The sequence below is a fragment of the Gallus gallus genome, chromosome 8 (genome assembly GCF_016699485.2).
Source record: "Gallus gallus isolate bGalGal1 chromosome 8, bGalGal1.mat.broiler.GRCg7b, whole genome shotgun sequence".
Lineage (NCBI taxonomy): Eukaryota > Metazoa > Chordata > Aves > Galliformes > Phasianidae > Gallus > Gallus gallus.
This window is the reverse complement of record NC_052539.1, coordinates 26575118-26588391: the sequence shown is the minus strand read 5'-3', so window position 1 is coordinate 26588391 and position 13274 is coordinate 26575118.

The window sequence follows — 13274 nt, the reverse complement described above, 5'->3', positions numbered from 1 at the left end:
TATTTTGTATAGGATTTGTGAACTGCATAAGGTTAAGGATATTCTGCAGTAAGGAAGCACTATATCCATTCAGAAGAGAATTTGCACTTAGATTCTTCCAAGCTGGTGATCTGATAAATACAGACTAGGAATATATTACTCCAACAGTATAATATCAACCAAAAAAATGTTCAATTTCCTATGGAACTACACCTAATACTAGAAATTTTATCATCCAAAGTGCTGCTGATTTTTTTCCTGTTCTGTATTTACAAGGCGCAGCTATAAGCATACCACTTGCTCTCTAATATTCCTACAAAAATGACAACCATCTGGGTGCTGGGGTGGGTGCACTGAGCCCTAGGGTGCCTTTAGCCAGTTCACTTGAAATCTCGAATCTGTCCTATCCTATCACCCAGCAGCAATGGAACATTTGTTCCCCGAAGGGCCGGCACGCTGCCAGCAGCAGGTGTTAGGCTGTCCTCTGGGATGAAGGCAGCAGGCATGAGCACTGATGTGTGCCTATGACAAGATGTTGCAAATCTGCTCTCATAGCGACGGTGACAGCATCTGGGACAGTGTTGTGAGTCACCATTCTGTAACCATTAAAAACCAGTTGCCATTCCTTTCATAATAATAAATTAAAATATCATTCCAAAGTGTGCTGGTTTCAGGAACAAAATTAAAGAATGTATGTGTGGATAAATACGTGTGTGCACTGACACATACATAGCTTTGCAGCATGTATTACCAAACTGTTCAGGTGATTGTATTTGAAATTAATAGATATACTTGATGGGATAGGTTTCAAGCTACTTTTCAGGAGGCATTTTTAAATTTTCATAGAATAAAATCAAGTAGAAAATGTTTAAGGGAATAAAAAATTGCAAACTATTAGGAACATATATTCTTTTGAATTAATGCTTTATAATCTATAGACAATTTTCAGACAGTTGTCTCTATTATAAAGTCCAGATGTCCAAACCATTTAAGATTTAGACATTATTTACACAGATTGAAGTTGTTTCTTCTGCCGATATCTGAAGCTAAGCCTTTCGTATGTGGCATTTCATAAGAAGAGTATTTATATAAATATCTGCGTGGAAACAATAATAGATTAGCAGTAGCTGTCTGTTTCCAAAATGCTTGTTTTGAAAATGCTTGCATAGATCTGTAGGCAGGTGCACAGATATTGTTTCTGTGACCTCTTCCCACGGAGATCACATTCTTCTACTTCAGTTTATACTGGATTTGAATTTGGATAAAGCATATTTTAAAAATTCTCAAGCAAATAATACAGCAAATATCTAAATGATGCTATTCCTTGATTTCTCTGGAGCCTTGTTTCAGCCTGGCATGCTTATCTTCCTAGAGATCTAAATCCGAGACCTTCCATGTTCCTGACCTTTGCTGAACATAACACACGGGGTTGACGAACTCAATGACTGGGCCTCCCTTTGACTAGCAGTCTTTTGTCAGCAAGGCTATTGCTTTAATTTGGACTGATCCTGACCCAGATCAGATCAATGGCAGAACTGTTAATGATGTCAACAGAGCCAGGATTTCACCCTTACCCTCCACACTTACAATGGTTAGCATTATCAAGAAGACATTTTATAAGCAGCGTTCATCAACATTAGGGGCTTCAGAGAGAACTCATTTGAGGGCTGATGCCTCAAGTCAAATTATGTGCAACATGATTTAGTCCAAGCAGCTTTTATCATCACTAGCATTTCCCCTCTGCCCAAGCTTAGTCTTCACTTAACAATCTAAGTGCTTGTTTGCTGCTTTTAGTCTACCAAGTCAGACATTTGCACACCTTTTTTCCTTTACATGTACCTGTAAGCCCCATGTTTGAAGATCTGCCTAGTAATATCCCATGTACTTCTGAAGAGCAGGTAGTTTGGCCCTGCCACATTTCTCTCTAGTGAAAAACAAGCCTCTTTTTAAAGATAGATGTGAAGTCATTTTGCAATGGTCAACTCTGAGAAAATTCATTCTTTTTGTCTCTCTTATGCTTTCATTTTTAAATGAAAATATACTCTTCTCCCCCCCCCCCCCCCCCCCCCCAAACAAATGAAATGTGCAAAATAGAAGCAGGATTTTGGTTTTGGACCATTTTGAAGAGACCAAAATTATTTGTTAGTAGAACAGGTTCAGTTAACAATGCATTCAAAAATGCAGAAAATACTCTAAATGGCAAAACATTTTTTTCTGGTTAAGAAAACGGTAGAATTTTCCCTCAGAAAAAAAGTATTTTACATTCAGAATTATTCAACCTAAAGTTGTAAGAAGACAAAAGTCTCTAGAAATTATACTTGATATAAAAAGAAAAAAGAAATTCATTTAAAGGTGAATGATAAATTCTGGGTTAACACAGAGAAAATTTTTCTTATTTTTATTTTGTAATGGAATTGAAAAATCCATTGATCACTCCACTAACTTTTACTCTCTGGAGCAAACACAAAAATAAACAGTGAGAGCTAACTGTAGTAGCAACATCACACAAACCCCTAACAGCCAAAGAGATCTTACTTTAAACTATTTTATCTATATTACTACCACTGAGGTTAAATCTATGTAAGGCATATCTGCATTGCTCAATAGCTATTAAGTGTCTGAAGCATAATCCTAGCAATACAGTCTGAAAACATAGCTTACTTGTGAATGACAGACAAAAAACCCAATAAACAGACGACAATATTAAGTGCAGATATAAGTGCAGCTAATGTTCTCAGTTTTTTTGATTAGCTGCTGGTTTTGTGCTTTCCTAAATAATGACAACAGATCTAAAAGGCACCAATTACCAAATCACCTCCTTGACCCCTGCCAAAGCTCAGTGATAAGCACATCTCAGCTCCCTGTCCTTCAGATTTTTTAGCTGAGCACTGGCGATTTCTTTCTGTCTCACACATCATTCACTCACCTCCTGTGCGTTTAAGATCAGATTTTCAAAGCCAGGCATGTGTATTTGTGCATGTACATCTACATGCATCAACATTTGAATATCCAGCTCACAGTTCAAAAGAAAAACAATGCTATTCCAATGTGAATAGGATACAAATACTCCAGAGAAAGCTGAATGATTTATTTAAATGTTTGACAAAGAAACCACATACTGCGTCTTTTTGATGGATTAGTTGTGGGTCTTTGCTGTAAATCAGCAGCATGAAGAATTCTAACACGAAAACAAAAGCAAATTATTTAAAGAACAGCCTGTTCCCTAAACTGTTTCTGTACTTTGTGCCAAACCACATTTTGTGATATATCATGTACAACCTCCTCTTGCATGTTTTACTGTTATGCTTTATGTGACTTGGAGTGAGAAAACCCTGATAGTTCTACTCACCACTGCCACCAAAGACAGGTCCGCTCATAGATCTGGATCGCAATGTGACAACTTCTTCCAAAGATGATGACTCTGAAAGAGGTGGAAAAGTGTTTGTTTACTTGGCAATGTATACAAAAAGAAATCTGAATTAAGAAGAAATGCGAATTTAGAGTGGATCTTTTTCCCTCCATAAAACACTTGGTGGACGCAGAATGACAATGACCTTACTTGTGAAGTGCAACACATACAAAGTAAGGCTATTTCATTCTCATACAGGCCTAGAAATAAATGACTGTTAACTAAGCTTAGATATGAATTTACAACATATCGCTTATAACTGCTGCCTGTATGCAAGCAGATTTGCAGAGGTAAATGTAAAATATTGTAAAATAATGTAAAATATTTCACACAGGGCTACGTTATATCACATTTACCACAAGCATACTGCAACTACTACAGAGCAGCTCATTTCCACCAACTTCACACTGAAATATATGCTGGAATATTTTGTTTATATGCCTCTATCTTCTATCTTTACATTTAGAATAATCCCTTTTCAAAATTGATTCAGATTAATTTTAGATGTAACTGAGAAGATCAAGCCTTTCAGGAAAAGGAAGGGAGAAGGGCTCAGCCACATTTTATAGATCGTTTCCAGTCTCTCACTGTACAGACTCTACATCAGAGCATTCACGTATGAGAAAAAAAAAACAAAACTAAACAAAACAACAGGTCTGACAGACAAGTAAGCAATTAAAAAAAAAAAAAAAAAAAAGGACTGGAGTTATTTTTAATTAAAGTTAGAAATTTGTTCTTACTGCCTAAATATTTTCCCTTTTGAGAAAGGCCTCATGTCCTACTTGAGATCAAACTAAAGAAAAAATACTTGTGTTCTAAGTGGAGTAGTTAAACCACTTTGTTATCAAGACACCTCGAAAACTTCTGCTTCTACTTGCCTACAAGCTTGCTGGATTTCAACCCTTTGGGCTGAAATTCTCCATGTTGTAGAAGGCTCTCCTGAATTGACTTGGGCAAGTTACTAGCCTGTTAAAAGGGCTGCATCACAAATGTGTTCTTGGCAGCTGTAATTCCTGTCTGTTGCAATCCATTTGGGGTTAGCATTGTATTTTTCTTGTCGTTCCATCAGCAGTCAAGAAGGCACAATTAACTAATACTTATGTAGAACCTGTTTCATGTGAAGATACTAGGACAGACCTGGTGGAGTCAGCCTAGTGCTGCAGGCTGGTGGGTCAAAGAATGGAACTGAGATTCAAGGTGTGTAAAGATCAGAACCAGACCTAAAGGGACTGAGTCCTGCTAGAGAGAGGAGGCAGACTGAAGGAATATCTGGGATCACATACAAGAGGAAATACCAGTAGGTCAAAGGAAAGAAGTAAAAGGCTGGCTTTTGAAAGGATGTGAGTGCAGCAAACTGCAATTGGAAGCCTAGGGGGAAAGCACGTGCAAGCTGTCACTGCTGCTAACTGCTCCATTAGCTCAGGTAGAGAGATCCATGTTATGGTACAAGAGGTCCCTGATTTGGGAGTGACCCACAAGCATGTCAGTGTGATGCAAGATCTGTTCCCCGTTTTATTTATGAGCCTCTCAGAAAAGTAGCAGGTAGAAACTATACTAAAATTAGGCATATTCCAATGCCAAGGACTCATGGGAAAGGAGATTACAGAATGAATTTTTCTCCTTCAGTTATAATTTAGTTCTCCCTCTTCATATGCATTTTATCTTTAATAAAATAATCTAACGCAATTTTTTTGTACAAGACTCTTGTCTGTCTCTGCATAATTCTGATCTACCTTGGGATGAATCAGTGTTGTGTTGCAAAGTAAATTCTTTCAAATCTCTCCTTATTGGTAAATGAGAGGTAATAAATGAGGTAGAGATTCCCGGGTGTGATAGCAGAGGCTCATAGTTAAATCCACTGAAGACTAAGATCTTAATTCTCTAACTGCTATTACTAAAGCCATCATGTGGTGAAAAGCAACTCAGACAACCAACGATAAATGGAGATTTATACGTACCTTATTTGCAGGGGTCCTGACTTCATATTCAAGGGTTGAAGCATTTAAGGGTCATTCAGCCTGTTTCTTTTGTGTCTTTTTTTTTTTTTTTTTTTTTTTTTAATAAAAACATTGAAACTCTAAAGTTGCTAGAATCTAGAGTTCTTTTTTGTACACACTACTACTATGATTTCAGTGGATTCCTGACTTCTGTCAGTTTGGTAATCCAATTGATCTAGATGTTTACTTTGCTGCATTTTAAGAAAATCATGGTCATAGGAATTCATTTTCTGCAAGTTGCTCCCTAATTACAGTATTAATATGAAGACATAATGGCAAGTGTTCCAAAATAATGATATATTAGGATACGTTTCTATTTTTTTTCTGTACCTCATTTCACTTCACTTTCTGGCGGTATAACACAAATATATTAAATCGTGTTTGTCATGCATATAAATTTTAGTGTTTAAGGTACTGTAGAAGAGCTGAAGGGGAAATTAACAACTCTGGTCAGTAAACAAGGCCTTGGACCACACATTGGACTGTAAGGAAAGCCAGAAATACACCTGTTCCATCCATCCTTTATGTGAATAAAAATCATGCAGTCAAGAAAACATAGCATAATGCATGTACAGAAACTGCAATCTTAGTTGCAGCTCTCTCTCATTTTTTGGTCTTTGAAGTCCCCTCTCCCTTTAACATTCCTTAAATTTTATTGTGGTATGTTTTTTTGTGATTGGTTCTCCCAAATGGAGCTGTCAGTTCTGAGCAGGAACAGAGAGGTTCTGGGAAGGAGAGAAACACTGCACAACTGTCACTCACCTGTTCACACTGCTGGGTGCAAGGCAGGTAGGTCTCACCAAGCCAGAACACTCTTCTTCCTCAGAAATGCCCGCATCTGAAGACAGAGGTCTTCATCTGGAGTACCTCAGGGAAAAGAGGCGCTGTTATGGATTATTCCTGAGATTGGCATGGGGGGACCCACCCATCATCGCAGGGGGAAGCAGCTGTGCACTGGGACTGGGGGGACCACCAGAGGATGAAGAAAACCTCACGGTTCATGAGCCAAGCTCAGGGATTTATGTTTGTGTTAATGCTGGGTGAGGTACAGGGGTTGTGCCCCACCCCTCCAAGAAAAGGAAAACCACAGAAAAAAACAGAGATGAAAAGGAAACAAGTAAACAAATGCGGTTTTACAGAAACTGAGGAACAATTTATCCTCAGCACAGCAAGTGAAAACTTGGAAAACATTTGGAAAAGTCAGAAAACAAGTTAAAGTTGGTTGGCAGACTCTGACAAAGCTGACAGCTAAAACTACCCCTGGCATGTTGACAACAGCGTGGCATCAATCTGTGTGTAACAACCTATCCTTGAAAAACTCCATCCTTGATTTAAGCTAGCACTTCCTAACCTTTTCCCTACCCAGCCTCCAAACTGTGTATGCAAAAGTTTCCAAACGCGACTCTTCACTCACTCACCATCGGGGACGGCTCCTCACCACCGGCCAAGATGGCGGCTGCTCCCTCAGGGCGTATCCCCTCTTTCCCGCCTCCACGTGCGGCGGGAATCTCCCCTCACCACACACCCCCTGCCCAGCATCTTGCACCTGCCCTGTGCTCCCGCACTGCCCTGTGGTTCTGCACCTACCCCATGTCCTTGCTTTTTCTCCAGGGCATGACTGTCTCACAAAGCTTCCACTGCACTAATAATGTAGCTTCCCAGCAACCCGGTCCTCTGCGTGAGAAAGGAATCTCAGTCTTGCGTTGTTGCCTCCATCTTGCAGAGTGGCAGTCTCCATTTTGGAGGGCCTGATGTTCCTCAGCTGATGCTCTGCTTCAGGACACTGATGTGCCTCAGGTAAGCGGGGCTGACATTACTGACACAAACTGATTTCAGTAGTTTTATATATTCAATTGTTACGGATATCACGATTACACCTGACCTGACTTCACATAAAGCAAGAACACAGTGAAATAAGTGCTGATTCTCTTGCACCATGACACTGGCGTGTACACCTGCCCTACCAGACCCTATTTAGCAAAGACTTATTTCACTCCAGGAGGTTGGGGAAAACTTCTGACTCACTTTCTTGAGGTTAAATACAAACTTACTTATAATGAACCTCCTAAAATGCTTTTTTTTCTTTTTCTCTCTCTAGACCCAGATTTAAAAATACCTCAGTTTTAGTTCCGAAAGGAATTGCAGTCCTGAAAATCGTTCTTGGTTTTGTTTTGCTTTTCTTTTGAAAGGCCACATATCTGACTCTCAGGTCTGAGATCCTCTACAGGTTTCTGTCACCACAGAGGATCTCAAGTGGGTCTGACATACAAGTGGAAGAGCTGACACACAGCACAGCTTGAACCTGGGACCGCTAGCAGCCCTTTCTGGGGTGCACATTTGAGACACGTACCTCCTCTTGTTGCATTGCTGTATGCTCTTTTATGTGGGTAATATAAATGAAGGCCATGACATTTCTTTCTGTTTAATTTCCAGTCACATCCACGATTTGCTGTTAATGGCCAAGACATCCCTGTACAACTAACTGTAAGTGCTTGCTCTCTCTCTCCCAGCAGATTGCTGACCATCAGATATCAGTGGGTCAAAGTCACCTGAGATGCGATGGTAGCAATAAATACAACCAACCTGTACCATCTGCAGCTTCAGTCCAAGTAATAGGGGTTTAGAAGGCTGTTATCATGCAGCAGCCTCACATGCTAACATATACGGTGCCATGAAAGTTATTTCTTCCACATTGTTACTCCACCTTAAAAAGTCTTCTGCTTTGAGACCCTTCACTGCTCTCAGATTATCTGTATTTATACAGTTCTTGTGGTCTTAGGATTTCTATGCTTAGCTGGATGATACGCAGATAGCCTGAGTTGTCAGTCAGACTCTCCATCTCTCCCATCCATCGCTTGAGAGGCTCACCTCATTTCTATATATTTCCTTATACAATATCCCCAAGAGATTTAACTCAAACACCTCAAATACGTTAAGGACATCCATATGTAAAATGTCACCTTCTACGAGGACTCAGCCAAAACTTGCACTGCACAGCTCATACACATGCTATAATGACCACATTATTTTGATTACAAAAGAAAGCTGTGCTTTCTCAGTCTTGGCGTGCCTCGCTATCATTTGCTGCCGCATGCCACATTGAGGTTGATACTTAGCAACTGATGGGGAGAAAAATGAATTGCTAACATCTGTTTTATCATTTTTTTGATTAATGAAAAGCAAAATAGAGACCTTATTTGTGCCTGGATCATTCAAAGCAGTAAAATTTACACAGACTGGTGTCATCATGCATTGTGTTTCAAGCAGATAGAGCTCTCTATGCTTATCAAATGATTTTAGAGTTATTGCTAAGAGAAAGAGAAACCTCATATATACTGCCATACAGACAACTCAGTGATCCAGTACAGAAGATCACAGCGTTTGGATCAGCTGGCTGCTTGTCACTAGTCATTGTATTACATATCCCAATGCGTTTATCAGAAAAATGAAGACTACTTTTCTAATTTCTCATGTGAGAAAACCATGTGAATAGTGGGTCTGTTTGGTTTACAAATGCAATAACAAATAAAAATTCCATCTTTAACACTTAGGAAACTGCCTATTTTTAGTTTGGTTTCCTATGGAAACAAGGCATCTGTGATCAGGCTGTCTCCATGCATGTTTCTGTCCTTGTGTACCCCCTAATAATTTTTGAATCTAGCGGCTTTTTCTAACCATGAGTGACATAATGAACAGAAGTCCCAAGACAATGGAGTTATAGCAAATTTCATGAAAATAAGTGATCAAAAGCAAATAATTCTATGTTGCCCAGCTGAGGGAAGGTTGCATCATGAACTTAAATTTTATGAGGATCCACAGAATACACAACACAACTATAGAGAGTAAATTCAGTCCTAAGTCACATTTTCATATTTCACTTCAAGTTTATAAGACTCAGAAATCAGATTTAAATCCATTCCATTGCTCATGCTCATGCACCTGTGTGTTTTATATTTGTATAGGGCTCCCTTCACTGCTCAGTCAAAGGATTAGAGTCAGTTTTCTCCCCAAAACCAGCAGAGAATCCAGTCCCCGTTGTTCTTAAATTTGACCTGGCATTTGGGTCAGAGGATCAGGGTCATGTGATACTAGTCTACAAAATTAAGTCTTCCCAAATGGTGCAGACTTCTGCATCAGAAAGCTTCAGGGAATGCCTGGAAGCAAGATGTCTTTGGGAATTAACCAGTAAGCCCAGCAAGGAGAAGAAAATAGTGTTGGACTCAGTTTTTCTGGTGATTAGAATATGTCAGCACATTAAGAAGTAAATGTTACAGATTGATTATTTTTGGTTATTGGGAGAATCAAGAGGAGAGATGTAAGCAGTAGCAAGGCGTGATGCTGAATAGACCTTGATATGGAAGACTTGCCAACTTAGATCATCTTGTTTCTGTTTTGCTGAACCCACTTCTTGCTGTATCTTCAGCCTTCTCAGTATTGTTCAGAGCTAGAAAACAAACACAAGAAAGAAATGTCCTTTGAGGTAAGGAAACTGGAACAGAACACAGAGTAGTTAGCAGCACATATGTAGCACTTACCAAAACTGTAAACTAGAGTTCCTGTCCATTTTGTACAGGGTAATCACTGGAATCGCTGAGGCAGAAGGTAGTGACACTCTTATGGCTCTCTCTGAGTTGGATCTGAAACTGAACTATACTTCTGCAACATTGCAAATTAATAAGCCTTATCCTGAAGCAGAGCTGCTTTTTGGATCCATTTTGCGTAGTACCATAGGCTTACCAGCCCAACCTGGTGCTTGCCGGGGGCTCTTTGCACTGTGCTCCATTGTACAACGAAGCACAGACAAGATACAAGCAGAAGAGCTGTGACTGTAGATGGCGTGTTATTAGGGGAGATAGCAAGGCTAGCAAACGGGAGAACTGCAGCTTCCACTTTCTGTTGAGAAAAAATGTTTTTTCAGACCTGCTACGGTCTACAGAGAAGTCTTGGCTGATTTGTAGCTGTTTTTCACTTCCTTGGCTATTTAGAACCAATATCTTGGAGACAAATAAGCCTTTCAGTAAGGAAATGTTCTTCCTAACAACAAAGCATCCCAACTGTAAAGGTGCCTCCCTACAGTTCTGACTGCTACCTTGCCTCCCTTGTTGTATTGGTAACAAAAACCTCAGGTGGATGGAAAAGATGTGGATATTTATCTTCATCATAGTGTGTGGAAGAGAAGTTCCCATGAAGTAAAGAGTTTGGATTTTCCTCAAATTAATATAGCTGGCGTTTCTATCCTGTAGCAGTCTGCTGTTACATCATCCTGTTCTGGCTAATATGCCAGTAAAGTCAATTATACTGCATAGTTGTTATGCTATGGATGTAATGTTTAGAGATCTCCTAATTTTTGATCTTTTATATGAAATAATAGTGAAAGTATTCAAAAAATAAGAATAGGCAGATGTAGTTTTGAGATCAATTGCTCAACACTGAAAGGTAATATTTTTTAATCACTTTTTTTCTTTCCAATTTCCACCACCATGCTTACTGTAATTCATTTTTAAAAAAGACTTTAGAAAGCAATGGATATAATTAATTTATTGATCTAGTTTCCCATTATGCTGTTATCACAGGTGAAAAATGTGTTGTTGATGAAATTGTTGATTAAAACTACCTGAAAATCCATTATATCTAGCTTACTTTCCCTTACCTAATGAAGCAGATGGATATAAAATTAAAGACTGCCATATTGACCTTTAGTAGAAACATATATAACATATAAGTTGAGACCTATAAAATAATTAATATTAATGCAACATTTTTCATTTCTGAGCTAGAGCTCTGTTACTAATAGCAGCTACATAATGTGTTGTATGCTTTAACTGGGTGGGTGTTACACTGGATAAGAGAAGGAAAATGCATATTAGCTGAGGCTGTTCTCAGTATCTTTTCTAGATTCAAGACAGAGAAAAGGAACATGTCCACCTTCCTTCCCAGCTACTCATACAGTTTGGTAGGTCAGGAACAGCGCATCTTTTGTGTCAATATGTCTAAAGAAGGAACATCAGCAAGAGAAACTGAAGAAACAGTTAAAACAGGAAATGGGATAACTTCAGCAGGACAGTCTCAGTCTTGTGCTATTCTGAGTAGGGATCATTAGTACACTTGGTTTGTCCAGCATCTAACATGATCATATAGCAAAGTTATTTTACATGCTAAAGTAGTGGGGGCTATGTAAGTACATGATTATTCCTTGCCTAGCATAGAATTTCTCAAAATCATCCTTTGCTTTTGAAATTCACACCAACACTACTTCAAACTGACTATACCTACAGGCAAGTCCTAAAATATGCAGAAAACTCTGCAACAGGATTATTCTGAAAGAAAGAAATATTCTGATCATAAACAGTTTTTCTTAACTCTTCAAAGACAGTGATAGGCCTCTTCTAAAACTTCAGAAAGTCCCAGATATTTCTTGCATTATTTAACAGCAGCCGTCCTTCATTTTGGTATAACAGTACAACTTGAGCCTCATTTTCTTCTTGGTCACTTCTTTAATGTTAGCACTTGGAATTCAATCAGAATTTGTTTGTTTGTTTGTGTGCAAATATAAGAATCCAAACAAAATTCCATTCTTCCATTCCCTTTTGTTTGGGTGAAACGTGGATCTTTACATTAGAGATAAACACACTCCTCTCTTCCAGTTGCAACCCATTTCTTTAAGCACCTTGAAACTGCTATGAAAGGGAAATTTCAGTGTGGCACCACATAAAGAGTCCCTTTAGTGTATGCCAGAGGTCAGACTGTCAAGAGCCAGACTTTTAGTGCTCATACTAAAATCCTAATAAAGCGCTAGAATCCACACAATTTTTATGTGGCTCAGGGCAGCAGAGGGTGCTCCTTACACTCTTAAACATTTCAGACAACTGAAAGAACAAATTTTATTAGGCCTTGAATGAAGAGGATCCATTCAAGAGTTACTATGCCTTTTTGTGTGCAGAGGATTTGTTTTCATCATGGTACAGAATGAGAGAAGTTCTAAATTATAGGGAAATTACACATAATTTCCTGTGCTTACTTTCCACACCCAAGGAGCTGTTCCCTGTCTGCCAGTTGTTATGAAACAGAAAGCAATATCATTTTTTAATTCCATGGCTTCCTCTTCAGTCCTGCTCTTGCTCACTCTTCTCAGAATGCTTGCTTTTTTCTTTTTTTTTTTTTTTAAAGCAAAAGTCTTCCTACATTTCTGTGGTTTGCATCTTGCTTATAAGGCAGCTGCAAGCAAGTTTTTGATCTAGTTGGACTTCCACAGATATATTGTGTGCTCTGTGTCATGAGGCCTCCCTCTTTCTTTTTTGGTGCCTCACATTTTCTTTATTCACATTTTCACAAATTCTTAGCAAATAAGTCTTGAAAAAAAAAAAATGCAAAGTTTGGTCATAGGCAAATCTATTTATTTGCTTTAATGAGAATCAAACCTGAGGTTTTGTGTCTCCAGTAAGGAACATACCATTCTTCTTCACCTTTTCTTTGTTATTTTCCTCTGGACTGTTCAGTTACCTCTGGCATTTGAAAATCTTTCTCTGAAGTTTCTTTCAAATCATAGGTCCCACAGATGCTTCTTTTTTAAGTATTCTTTGATAATATCAAAATTATAGACGAATACCAGAATTTCCAAGTCTTAAGCATGTTCTATCTCTTCTTGGTTTCCACTGAGCCAGCTGATCTTTTGAGTTCTGCTCTGTTCTCTGCAGAGTCCAGGTGAGCAGCCAAGCTCGTGTACTCAATCCGTGTGCAGCTGAGTCTTCTGTAAACACAAAAGAATTCACAGAGAAAAATCTATTTGAAGAAAAAAATTAACCAATGAAGGTTAATAAAAATCTATTTTTGAGCTCTTGAGCAATTTCCCATGATTATTAGAAGGAAGTAAGCTGGATAAAGGAGTTTTT